Below are 14,026 nucleotides of genomic sequence, written 5' to 3' on the forward strand. Positions count from 1 at the left end.
TGACATTTTGGTCATAAGTAACTACAACTTTGAGAAGACCTTCCTTTGACTTACTAGAAAATGTATTGGATCCCCTAATTTGGAGTTTGTTGCCATGCCTGTTCATGCATTTCCAGAGATTGTCATGGACCCACCACTGGCAGCACAGTATGATCTGGATTTGCAGATTGCTCAAACAGCTGTGGACCCTGATGGAAGATGAAGATCTATCTATAAGAGAGTGAAGCTAGAGCCCAGTGTAAGAGATCTAGTGCTGTAGACAACTGTCTTGTGATGTCAATGGTTGTAATTTGTCACTTTACTATGCAGGTGAGCAGAACATATGCTTAATTTGGGGGATGTTGAAGTAGATGAATGGGCTTTGGAGTAAATTTGTCAGCTTAAAAATATATAATATAATATACATATATATACATGATTCATCTATTACTCCTCTGTATTTATTTTGGACCCCAATTACGTTCCCCTTGAGTTTCAAATATGAGATTGCTGTAGTCTCATTACAGTATTTGGTGGTGACACTTGTTTATTATTGTCATTCCCATTTCTTTTTCATTTAGATCACAATAAAATTATATTTTAGACATAAGGGAGGGCAAGATATGGGTGGGGAGGGAGAGGAAAGGGGAGAGATCAATGGTAATTTTGAAGAGTTCTCATTGAAGGGTGAGGTTAAAAACCAAATTGCAAAGCATTGAGTGAATGAGAGGAGAGGAAGGGGAGGCTACAAGTGTAAGTAGTTTTTTCTTGGAGTTTGGCTGAGGAAGGGAAGAATGATCTAGGATCATTTGAGGGACTGACCTTATATGGTGAAAGTTTGTTTTTTTTTTTTTAAGGATGGGTTTATATTTGAAGTCAGTAAAAAAGGAAGCCATAGATAGGAAGAGGGTGGTGATTGAGGGGAGAAAGGGGAATGAGACTTACAAGCCATCTGCTTAAGAAGATGAGAAAAAATAAAAGTAATTTAAGTTTTGGTTTGTTTGTGTGTGTGTGTGTGTGTGTGTGTGTGTGTGAGGCAATTGGGGTTAAGTGACTTGCCCAGGGTCACAAAGCTAGTAAGTGTCAAGTGTCTGAGGCCAGATTTGAACTCAGGTACTCCTGAATCCAGGGCCGGTGCTTTGTCTACTGCACCACCTAGCTGCCCCGGAATTTAAGAGTATTTTAATGTTAAAATTAAATTCTTTAAAATTTAGCAGTTTTTACTAGTAGTTAGAGCCCAAGGATAGAAATTTGCTGTTTTGCTCTTCTACATCTATATACAAGGATTATTTAAAATATTAAATTTCTAACTATTTATACATACATTTTTTTTTCAAGTTCCTTCCTAAATGAAAAGGCTGGAGTTTTTTGCTTAGAAAGGAAACAATAAAAAGAAAATAGATGTTTGGAAGAGGATATTTTTTAAAATCCTAAGTTTTATAACATGAAAAATACACAAGTTTAAGGTTTTTACCTTTAGATTGTGTATATTTTAAAAAATATTTCAACCACCCACCATTTCATCAGTGACTCTTGAATGATGCAAAAATGTCAGCTCTTTACATCTTTTTTTTTTAAGTTTTTACATAGTTTATTTATGCTCTGATGAAAAATCATCTTCATGGATAAACATCCTCCATAGTGCCTTTTATTCCTTCTTTTTTTTTCTTTTCTGGTGAGGCAATTGGGGTTAAGTGACTTGCCCAGGGTCACACAGCTAGTAAGTGTTAAGTGTCTGAGGTCGGATTTGAACTCAGGTCCTCCTGAATCCAGGGCTGGTGCTCTATCCACTGCGCCACCTAGTTGCCCCTATTCCTTCTTTTTGCCAGCACCGACATTTGCCTTTGCAGTACCCCGACTTTCTTCATTCTGTTCTTGCATTTCTTTCACTGCTTTCTTGACATCTTTTTCTTCTCATATAGACCATGCCTTGCAAATCTGTGCTTTGGTTCGTTTTTCTTTGCATAATCAAGGGAATCATAAATCATGCCAAAGCCTGTTGTTTTGCCACCACCAAAATGGGTTCTGAATCCAAAGACATCTGGAGTTGTCTTGTACATCTTGGCCAGTTTTTCTCGAATTTCAGTCTTGGGCACTGTGGTCTTTCCAGAATGAAGGGCATCTATAACTATCTGTTTATGCTGAAGAAATCTGTTTGTCATGAACTTCTTGGTTCTGATGGTCACAGTGTCATTCACTCTTGGAGCACGGTTCCCGGCTAGTTTCAACATCAGAGCGGATAAGAAGCCTCCAGGAGACAGGCTGAGAGGAGAGTTGAGACCTGAGCCGAAGGATGGCGCAGATGCGAGACGGATGGCGTCTAGACCCCAGGAAGACTCACCATGGTCAGCTCTTTACATCTTAGTAGACTTCAAGTGTTCAGGTGTCCAAAAAAGCCTAGGGGCAGCTAGGTGGTACAGTGGATAGAGCACTGGCTCTGGAGTCAGGAGGACCTGAGTTCAAATCCAGCCTCAGACACTTAATACTAGCTGTGTGACCCTGGGCAAGTCACTTAACCCCAGTTGCCTCACCAAAACAACCACAACAAGACAAAAAAGCCTATTACCCTAAAGCCAATTTGGTAAGAAGGGTCTAGATCATTGGGTGGTCCTCTGGAGACAAACATATAATTCTGACTAGATTCTAAGCCTTTCCAGCTTAGAGTAGGACCTACCAAAGCTTCCACTCCACTGGGTTAGCCTTTAAGAATCCAAGATCTCTATGCTTTAATGACACAGCAGAATAAGACTATGGAGGCAATAAGGGAGGAAGGAATTTTTTCCCCCATTTGTAATATATTTTTTAAAAATTATAACCTTCGGAGGGCAGTAGAGAAGCATCACAGACCAATCCAAGATTTAATACTTTTGTATGATTTTAATTTGCAAACATTTAGAACTAAGTTGATTCTTAAAGGTTTTTCAGTTTCTAAAATGAATTTTCCAGTTTCTAAAGGATGATAGATCAAGGAAAACCTAGTAGAGGCCTCACTTCAGTTGAGAAGTCAGAAGTAATTTCCTTATATCTATACTTTGCTAATTTGAAAAACTTAATGTTGACAAAGTACTAACACTAATGTTCATTCTGAACATTACAGTCCCACTGAATTTAAAGACTCCCTTTCACAAAAAACAACAACAAAAAAAGGGGCAGCTAGGTGGAGCAGTGGATAAAGCACTGGCCTTGGATTCAGGAGGACCTGAGTTCAAATCCAGCCTCAGACACTTGACACTTACTGGCTGTGTGACCCTGGGCAAGTCACTTAACCCCCATTGCCCTGCAAAACAAACAAACAAACAAAAAACCCAAAGACTTCCTTTCGATTAACGCAGAAAACAAAGAGGTGACTAGGTTTTGTGATCACTTAATAGAATGGGAACAAAACTTTCTTATGTTAGTATCTGACATTAATGAAATAGCCTAGAAAACTTATGGAAGACTTTGGAAGGGAATGTAAAATACAATTATAAAATTGGAGTGAATTCCATGACCTGAAGGACAGGCTTAGTCCTTGCCTCAATTTCACTTGGTCCAGTACAAGATGAAGTTAAGCAACAGGCAAAAAAATTATACATTAAAGAGGCAGCATGATATAATGAACTAAACACTGGAATAGGAGTTAGGAGACTTGAATTTCATTAGTCTCATCCTGACTACCAATTTGCTATGTGACCTTTACGTTGACTTTGAACTCATCATTTAACCTCATGGCTTAATTTGCCTCATTTTTAAAAAATTAATAAAGTATTTTTTCCCGTTACATGTAAAGATAATTCTCAACTTTTGTTTATGCAAGCTTTACAATTTCAGATTTTTTTCCCTCCTCCCTCCCCCCCGCCACTAGACAGCAGGTAATCTGATATAGGTTTTATATATATACATAATAACATTAAACATATTTCTGCATTAGTCATGTTATAAGAGAAAAATCAGAGCAATGACGAAAAACCTCAAAATAGAAAAACATCAGCACCAAAACTAAAAGAAGTAGTACGGTTCATTCAGCATCTACTCCACAGTTGTTGTTTTTTTTCCTGGATTTGGAGATCCTCTTCTATCATGAGTTCCCTGGAACTCTTCTGTACCATTGCATTGGTGAGAAGAATATAGTCCATCACAGTAGATCAACACTCAATATTGATGATACTGTGTACAATGTTCTGGTTCTGCTCATCTCACTCATCATCAGCCCACGCAAGACCCTCCAGGTTTCTCTGAACTCCTCCTGCTCATCGTTTAATTTGCCTCATTTGTAATCTCTGAGTTCTGTTATGGGTGCAGAGCACCCCAGAAGTTCTCTGGGGGCACATCAAGTAATCTCCTTGAGAAACTAAACCAGAGGACAGATACGCTTAGAGAGATAAGCAGAACCAGTTCGGAGGAGCTAGCTTCGGGACCTCCACCCTTCATTCTGGTCTCCCTTCCTTACCCCTGGGGAGATAAGTTTGGGTGTGGCAGTTGCCTTTATGTCCAGAAGAGAGAGATGGCTTGAGAGATCCGTAGCCACCCCTCACCCAATTCCTCCAGTCACTACCAGTGGGGGATGGTCCTCCCTCACTAAAGGAACTTTCCACAGTCAGATGGTCACCGCCCCCCCTCAGTCCCTCTATAAAAGTACCTGCCAGTCTCCTGCTCAAGGAAATTGGTATCTGAAAGCCACATGCTTTATGCCATACCTCTCTCCCCATGAGAAGTCCAAGGATTTCTTTCATGGTTTCCCTTCCCTTGCCCCGAAATAAACTACCATCTTATTCTAACTGCTTTTGTGTGCAAGAGGGTGTAATTCTTTACAGTATTCGGCATGTAGCTGGTAGTCAAAAATCTGCCCAACTCATTCCCATCAACTAGTTAATTCCTTCTGAGGTGAAGCAAAATAAATCAAATCCCTCTTCCACATGACAATCCTTTGGCTTTTTGAAGACAGTGATGGTGGCCTACTTTAAATCGTCTCTTCTGAAGGCTAAACGTTCCCAGATACTTAACTGATGCCACGTTTCAAGCCCCCTTAAAATTTGAACTTACTACAATATGCCAACATCCCTCTTAAAATGTGATGCCTAGGGCAGCTAGGTGGTGCAGTGGATAGAGCACCAGCCCTGGAGTCAGGAGGACCTGAGTTCAAATCTAGCCTCAGACACTTAACACTTACTAGCTGTGTGACCCTGGGCAAGTCACTTAACCCCAATTGCCTCACTAAAAAAAAAATGTGATGCCTAGATTAGGATCTGACTACAGCACAATCTGTAGTTACAGAGGAAGTCTCACCTCCTTTTCTCTGGATACTATATTACAAGTGCAGCATAAAAATCTGAGTGGGGAAAGGACTTTTTTTTTTTCTTTTTGGTTGGGGCAATGAGAGTTAAGTGACTTGCTCAGGGTCACACAGCTAGTAAGTGTCAAGGGTCTGAGGTCAGATTTGAACTCAGGTCCTCCTGAATTCAGGGCCAGTGCTTTATCCACAGTGCCACCTAGCTGCCCCCCCCCCCCGCCTTGAAAATCTTTATAAACATATAGCATATCGTCAACATTCATGAACAGAACAGGGGCGAGAACAATATCCTATAACAAATCACTAGAGGACTCTCCCTTTAATTTTACACCAATCCATCCCAGGTATGTTTATCTCATTCAGTCATGTCTCACTCTTCATGACCCTATTTGGGGTTTTCTTGGCAGAGATATTAGAGTCCTTTGCCATTGCCTTCTGTGACTCATTTTACAGATGAGGAAACTGAGGGCAACAGGTTGAAGTGACTTGCCCAGAGTCATGTAGCTAGTAAGTGTTTGAGGCCAGATTTGAATTCCCAGTGCTCTATCCTGTGAGCCACCTACCTGCCTGCCCCTGTGTGTCTTAACCAGTCATCAATTCACCTACCAATATCATTCTATCCACATTTCTCCATCATTTTTTTCCTCTTCTGCTCTAAGCACAATACTAGGTGCTTGCTTTGGTTTCATCTTTTTAAAGGTGGACCTCTTCCCGCTGGCTCTCTTCCCCTCACCCCCAAACCCCACTCCTGTTTGTTACACCTTTCCCTTTGGGATTTTGCTTTTTAATGCCTTTTTCTTTCCTGCTTTTTTTCTAGTTATTTAATTCTTTTCCTAGACTCCCTCTGCATCTCCTCCCCTTCAACTAGTCCTGTTAATTAATTTTTTTTTCACTTTTTGCCCTCCTTTCAAGAGAGTTTCACTTGCTCTCTTCATTATCCAACCTCTCTGTCTACTCTAGACCCTGATTCTCTGGTTCATGACCCCTATAATTATCTAATCTCTCTTTATTCTCTGTGTTCCTCATGGAATCAGAACTTCAGATGTATCCATTCTCGGTTCTCCTCTCTAGGAAGTTATTGCCACTGCCTTATAGAGTTTACCCCGGTATTCTCCTTGTGCCTCATTCACAGAACAATACCACTTCCAGCAGGTGACAGAAAGGACACTTCCCCCTTGTAGAGCCCCCTCTGCACCCCCATATCCCTGATTAATCAGCCCACCACTGATCTATACCTTCCCTCTGATTACTTTCTTTCCCCCATTTGCCTCAAAATCCTCCCGCTTTTGTAGGTACCAGTTGTCCCAGGAGTTCCAACTCCCCTTCCCCTCCCAAAGTAGGACGTCTTTTCAAGTCCTGAATCCCTCAGACCACAACCGGTATAAGTTCCCCATCTCCTTTCACAGTACCCCTCCCTTCACCCATCAGGGAAGCCCCCTCTCACCACCAAAGGCCTCCCTCCTTCCCACCCATCCCCCTGCAAGCTCTCCTCTTCCTGAGATCACAGTCACCACCCCTTCACTGCTAGCCCTTCATTTGACCCTGGCTCATCACAAACTCTCCCTCTACCTTTCATAGTTTTCCACAAAAGCCACTGATTCACCTGTAGGCAGGGTGTTGCTAGGTTCTTCCACAGTACCCCACACCCTCTTCACTTTTACCTCCACCTGCCTTTAGCCTTCAGCCATCTCCTTCTGCACATTTACAAAGAAGCCTCTTATTGGTTTCTCTCTGTTCCTATTGCTGACCTTGACTGCTGCATTTGTATACCCTTCCTATATTTCTATGGCCTGGGGTGGTTTGAAAAGCAAATCATCTTGGCTTTCTCTCTAAGAATGTTTCAAACGCCTCTTTGTTATTGACTATCCATCTCTTTTCATTTGTGGTCCAAGCCCAGTTTGCAGAGGAGGTTACTCTGGGCTACATCCTCTGCTTCCTCTCTTACTTTTAGGAACACATTATTTCATTCCCTCCAGCATTTTCTGATGGGTGCAAAATGGTCTCCGGTTTTTCCAATTTACAAACCTTGTGTTTAAAGATCTTATTCTGAATCACCTGCAGAATTGATTTCTGAATTGAATTGTTGGATTTAACCACTGGAGTCTGCAGCCTTGGGTTTTTCCCCCTTACTGGTGATGCATGAATTCTTTTAATTGGCATGTCATTTTCTGTGTTCAGAAGTTCTGGGAAGTCCTTCTGTATTATTTCTTTTGGGGGGGGGCAATGAGGGTTAAGTGACTTGCCCGGGGTCACACAGCTAGTGTCAAGTGTCTGAGGTCATATTTGAACTCAGGCCCTGCTGAATCCAGGGCTGGTGCCTTATTTACTGTGCCACCTAGCTGCCCTGTATTATTTCTTGCATCAAGGCTTTCAGGTTTTGGTCTAATGTTCTGAGACCCATTATCTTTATGTTGTCTCTGCATCCTTTGAGATCAGTATGTTTTGCTTAGTGTCTGTATTTTTTTAAATGTTTTTGATTCTCTTTTTTCTAGATTATGCCTCTCTTCTTTGTATTTGTATTCCAAACCCACTGTTCTCGTTCTTTTGTAAAACTTGCCATCATACATACAAGTTTTTCTATTCTTCCCATTATTTTTGCTGCGTGGGCCATAAATTCATTCTCATTTTTCCTTTAAACCATTGCAGAACAGTGTGTTTTGGTTCATGTTCCCCTCACATTCCACTGAGTCTTCTGTCTTATCAAGAGTTGATCCTTTGAGCTAGGTGGTGAAATAGATAAAACCCCAGCCCTGGATTCAGGAGGACTTGAGTTCAAATCCAATCTCAGATCCTTGACACTTACTAGCTGTATGACCCTGGGCAAGTCACTTAACCCTCATTGCCCCACCAAAAGAGAGTCAGAGAGACAGAGAGACAGGAGCTCTATGAAGTAAGCCTCAAAAGATGGACAAGAACCAGATCATGTAGGGTTTTCCATGACAGTATGAGAACTTCATATTCACACTTGAGGCAAGAGAGAAGAACTTCAGATTTTTGAGTAAGAGAGTGACGTGGTCAGACCTATGCTTTAGGAATATCAATTTGGCAGTTGTATGGAGAATAGAAGAAGGAAAAGACTGGAAGAAGGGAGATCAATTGAGACTATTGACTATTTTTTTCTGATAAAAGTATTTTATTTTTTTCCAGCTACATGTAAAGATAGTTCTCAACATTTGTTTATACAAGTTTTCCAATTTCAGATTTTTCTCCCTCCCTCCCCTACCTTCCCCCTCCCCTAAACAGCAGGTAATCTGATATAGGTTATATATATATAACATTAAACTGCATGAGTCATGTTATAAGAGAAGAATCAGAGAAATGAGGAAAAACCTCAAAATAGAGAAACAACAGCACCAAAAACAAGAGAGGGGCAGCTAGGTGGCGCAGTGGATAAAGCGCCGGCCCTGGATTCAGGAATACCTGAGTTCAAATCCAGCCTCAGACACTTAACACTTACTAACTGTGTGACCCTGGGCAAGTCACTTAACCCCCATTGCCCCCCCAAAAAAACAAAAAAAAAACTCCAAGAGAAATAGTATGGTTCAATCAGCATCTATACTCTACAGTTCTCTTTTTTTCTGGATTTGGAGATCCCCTTCCATCATGAGTCCCCTGGAACTCTCCTGTACCATTGCATTGGTGAGAAGAATCTAGTCCATCACAGTTGATCAACACACAATGCTGATGATATTGTGTACAACGTTCTTTTGGTTCTACTCATCTCACTCATCATCAGTTCGTGCAAGGCTTTCCAGGTTTCTCTGAACTCCTCCTGCTCATTGTTTCTTTTCTTTTTTTTTTTTTTTTTAATAAAAGTATTTTATTTTCCAGTTACATGTAAAGATAGCTTTCAGTATCTGTTTACATAAGATTTCCAATTTCAAATTTTTCTCCCTCCTTCCCCTCCCTCCCCTCCTCCCCCAGACAGCAGGCAATCCAATATAGGTTATAAATATATATATACACACACACACACAAATATACATATACATAACAACATGAAACATTTCTGCATCAGACATGCTATAAGAGAAGAAGCAGAGCAATAAGGAAAAACCTCAAAATAGAAAAACAACAGCACCAAAAATAAAAGAAATAGTATGGTTCAATCAGCATCCATATTCCACAGTTTTTTTCTTCTACATTTGAAGAGCCTTTTCCATCATGAGTCCCCTGGAACTTTCTTGTACTATTGTATTGGTGAGAAGAATACAGTCTATCACAGTTGATCAACATATAATGTTGATGATACTGTGTATAATGTTCTTCTGGTTCTGGTCATCTCACTCATCATCAGTTCATGCAAGTCATTCCAGGTTTCTCTGAATTTCTCCTGCTCATTGTTTCTTACAGCACAATAGAATTCCATTACATTCATATACCACAACTTGTTCAGCCATTCCCCAATTGATGGGCAACCCCTCAATTTCCAATTCCTTGCCACCACAAAAAGAGCAGCTATAAATATTTTTGTACATGTAGGTCCTTTTCCCTTTTCTATGATCTCTTTGGGAAAAAGACCCAAAAGTGGTATTGCTGCGTCAAAGGGTATGCACAGTGTAAGGGGCTAAAATTCTAGCTAAACTATCTAAAATCTAATAAGTGGTTGCCAATAAATTTTAAGCTTTAGCAAGAGTTAGACTTCTAAGCATTTATTAAGGAGAATAAGAATTTGGTAAAGAGAGAGAGAAAGGCCTACATTCATCTATCTATTAAAGGGAGAGTACATTTCTAGCTCCTTTCTCCACTGGAGTTCTCAGGAAAGAGAGCGAGTCAGAGCGCCAGCCTCCCCCTTCTTCCTCCCACAGGCAAATGTCACTTCCTGACATCAAAGAAGACACATGGTCTTGCCCTCAGAGACCTCCTCATGGTAGAGCTTTCCTACAGTAAGTCTCCAGCAGGTGGCATCATTCCAGTGGTTACAACAGCTTTATAACCCTTTGGGCATAGTTTCAGATTGCTCTCCAGAATGGTTGGATCAGCTCCACCAACAATGCATTAGTGTTCCAATTTTCCCACAGCTTCTCCAGCATTTATTATTTTCCTTTTTTGTCATATTAGCCAATCTGATAGGTGTCAGGTGGTACCTCAGAGTTGTTTTAATTTGCATCTCTCTAATCAATAGTGATTTAGAGCATTTTTTCATATGGGAATAGATAGCTTTGGTTTCTTCATCAGAAAACTGCCTGTTCATATCCTTTGACTATTTCTCAATTGGTGAATGACTTGGATTCTTATAAATTTGATTTAGTTCCCTATATATTTTAGAAATGAGGCCTTTATCAGAAGTACTGGCTATAAAAATTGTTTACCAGCTTTCTGCCTCCCTTCTAATTTTGGATGCATTGCTTCTGTTTGTGCAAAACCTTTTTAATTTAATGTAATCAAAATCATCCATTTTGCATTTCATAATATTCTCTATCTTTTGTTTGGTCATAAACTGTTCTCCTTTCCAAAGATCTGAAAGGTAGACTATTCCTTCCTCTCCTAATTTACCTATGGTATCACCTTTCATGTCTAAATCATGTATCCATTTTGACCTTATTTTAGTATAAGGTGTAAGATGTTGGTCTATGCCTAATTTCTGCCATACTATCTTCCAGTTTTCCCAGCAGTTTTTGTCAAATACTGATTTCCTATCCCAGAAGCTGGAGTCTTTGGGTTTATCAAACACTACATTACTAGTGTCATTTACAACTGTGAGACTATTGACTATTAGAGATGATATGGGACTGAACTAGAATGATGGCTCTGTGAATTGAGAGGGGGGAAAAGTGGGTGTAAAAGATGTGACAGTTGAATTGACTTAAACTTAATTAAATATAAAAAAGTCAAAGTCAATGATAATTCTGAGGAAAACAATTTATGTCCAGATAAGAGGTAGAGAATATTATGAAATGCAAGATGGATGACTTTGATTACATTACATTTAAAAAGTTTTTTGTATAAACAGAAGCAATGCATCCAAAATTAGAAGGGAGGCAGAGGGGCAGCTAGATGGCGCATTGGATAGAGCACCGGCCCTGGATTCAGGAGTGCCTGAGTTCAAATCCGGCCTCAGACACTTAACACTTACTAGCTGTGTGACCCTGGGCAAGTCACTTAACCTCAATTGCCTCACTAAAAAAAAAAAAGAAGAAGAAGAAGGGAGGCAGAAAGCTGGGAAACAATCTTTACAGCCAGTTTTTCTGATAAAGGCCTCATTTCTAAAATATATAGGGAACTAAATCAAATTTATAAGAATATAAGTCATTCCCCAATTGAGAAATGGCCCAAGGATACAAACAGGCAGTTTTCTTTCTTTTCTTTTTTTTTTTTTAGTGAGGCAATTGGGGTTAAGTGACTTGCCCAGGGTCACACAGCTAGTAAGTGTCAAGTGTCTGAGGCCGGATTTGAACTCAGGTACTCCTGACTCCAGGGCTGGTGCTCTATCCACTGTGCCATCTAGCTGCCCTCAACAGGCAGTTTTCTGATGAAGAAATCAAAGCCATATGAAAAAATTGTGCTAAATCCCTATTGATTAGAGAAATGCAAATTAAAACAACTTTGGGGTACCACCTCACACCTATCATATTGGCTACTATGACAAAAAAGGAAAATAAGAAATGTTGGAGAAGCTGTGGGAAAATTGGAACACTTTCCTCCACCTCCTGCTCCTGCGGCAGCTGCTTCTTCCCCCTCCCTTCATCCCCCCATCCCCCACTCCATTCCCTTGGAGCGGACCATCCTGGTGCCTCTTTTGTGAAGCAGCTGCTGAGGAGACTCCCGAACTCGCTATGGCCGACGAAAAGTCGAAGGAAGGAGTCAAGACTGAAAACAACGACTACATTAATTTGAAGGTGCCAGGGCAAGATGGTGCAATTTAACATTAAAAGGCACACACCACTTAGTAAACTAATGAAAGCCTATTGTGAACGACTGGGTTTGTCAATGAGGGAGATCAGATTCCGGTTTGATAGACAACCAATCAATGAAACAGACACACCTGCACAGTTGGAAATGGAGGATGAAGATACAATTGATGTATTCCAGCAGCAGACAGGTGGTGTTTACTAAAAAGAGAACCTGCAACTCTACTCCAGAACTGTGCTCCCAAGGAAAACAACACATTCACAATTAGAAAACCAAGATTTGGTTCATCCACATTCTGACTACTGCAGTATAGTTTTCTCTCTTCTTTGATTACCTTCCCCCATTCCTTTATTATACACAATGTAACTGGTGTATGTGCACAGGCATAATGTGTATTTTTTTTAACTAAATGACCGAGGGTATGTTTTGATCAACATCAAATGGAGATGGGGAGGGGAAAAAACAAACTGGTTCTGTGAAAATATCCCTTTTCTTCATTAGTGGCATGCTCATTCAACTTTTATCTTTATTTTCCAGTAAGTTATTTTGCTCTCACTATTTAACAAACAAACAAAACAAAACAATAACACAAAAAAATCCTCACACCTTGTTCGATTGGATAATTTCAATATTTTTCTTTTATCATTGTAAAACCAAGGATGATTTTATAACTTTTTTGTACATAGCTGTTACATGTAGGGCAATCTCTCTCTCTCAGTAGGGGTAAATTACTATAAAGAAATTGATCCTAGATCGTTTTCCCTTCAAGTCAAACATCTTGTTATTTAAATAAACTTCTTGTTTAAAAGAAAAAAAAGAAAAATTGGAACACTAATGCATTGTTGGTGGAGCTGTGAACTGATCCAACCATTCTGGAGAACAATTTGGAACTATGTCCAAAGGGCTATGGGACTGTTCATACCCTTTGACCCAGTAATACCACTGCTAGGTCTGTATACCAAAGAGATCATAGAAGAGGGAAAAGGACCACATGTACAAAAATATTTATAGCAGCTCTCTTTGCAAAGAATTGGAAATCGAGGGAATGCCCATTAACTGGGGAATAGCTAAACAAGTTGTGGTATATGAATGTAATGGAATACTATTGTGCTGTAAGAAACAAGGAGTAGGGGGGCAGCTAGGTGGCACAGTGGATAGAGCACCAGCCCTGGATTCAGGAGGACCTGAGTTCAAATCCGGCCTCAGACACACTTACTAGCTGTGTGACTCTGGGCAAGTCACTTAACCCCAATTTCCTCACAAACACCCCCCCCCCCAAACAACAAACAAACAAACAAAGAAACAAGGAGTAGGCGGAGTTCAGAGAAACCTGAAAGGACTTACCTGAACCGATGCTGACTGAGAGGAGCAGAACCAGGAGAACATTCTACACGGTAACAGCAACATTGTGTGATGAACAATGGTGATAGACTTGGCTCTTCTTGGCAGTGCAATGATCCAAAACAATTTCAAAGAACTCATGATAGAAAATGTTCTCAACATCCAGAAAAAAGAACTGTGGATTATGAATGCAGATTAAACCATAATGTTTCTACTTTGGGGCTGGGTTTTTTTCCTTCTTTTTTGAGATTTTTTCCTTGTGCTCTGATTCTTCTTTCACCATATGATTAATGCATAAATATGTTTAATGTGATTGCACATATATAATCTATATCAGATTGCTTTCCATCTTGGGGAAAAAGGAGGGTGGGAGGAAAATTTGGAACTAAAAATCCTATGAAAACAAATGCTGAAAACTATCCTTACATGTAACTGGAAAATAATAAAACACTTCTATTATAAATAAATAAATAAATAAGTGAACAAACGAATGAATGAATAAATAAATGAATAGTTAAATAATTAAATAAACAGATAAATGAATGAATGAATGAACAAATGAATGAATAAATAGAGAAATAAATG

The 14,026-nt window shown here is 39.9% G+C and overlaps 2 pseudogenes; one reads left to right on the forward strand and one right to left on the reverse strand.

Annotated features, from left to right (window-relative positions):
• Window positions 1-1,788: 1,788 nt before the first annotated feature.
• LOC122747275 lies at window positions 1,789-4,641 on the reverse strand (annotated as a pseudogene).
• Window positions 4,642-12,024: 7,383 nt separating this feature from the next.
• On the forward strand, window positions 12,025-12,357 carry LOC122745358 (annotated as a pseudogene).
• The last annotated feature ends 1,669 nt before the right edge of the window (window positions 12,358-14,026 follow it).

The sequence above is a fragment of the Dromiciops gliroides genome, chromosome 3, assembly GCF_019393635.1.
Source record: "Dromiciops gliroides isolate mDroGli1 chromosome 3, mDroGli1.pri, whole genome shotgun sequence".
Taxonomy (NCBI): Eukaryota; Metazoa; Chordata; class Mammalia; order Microbiotheria; family Microbiotheriidae; genus Dromiciops; species Dromiciops gliroides.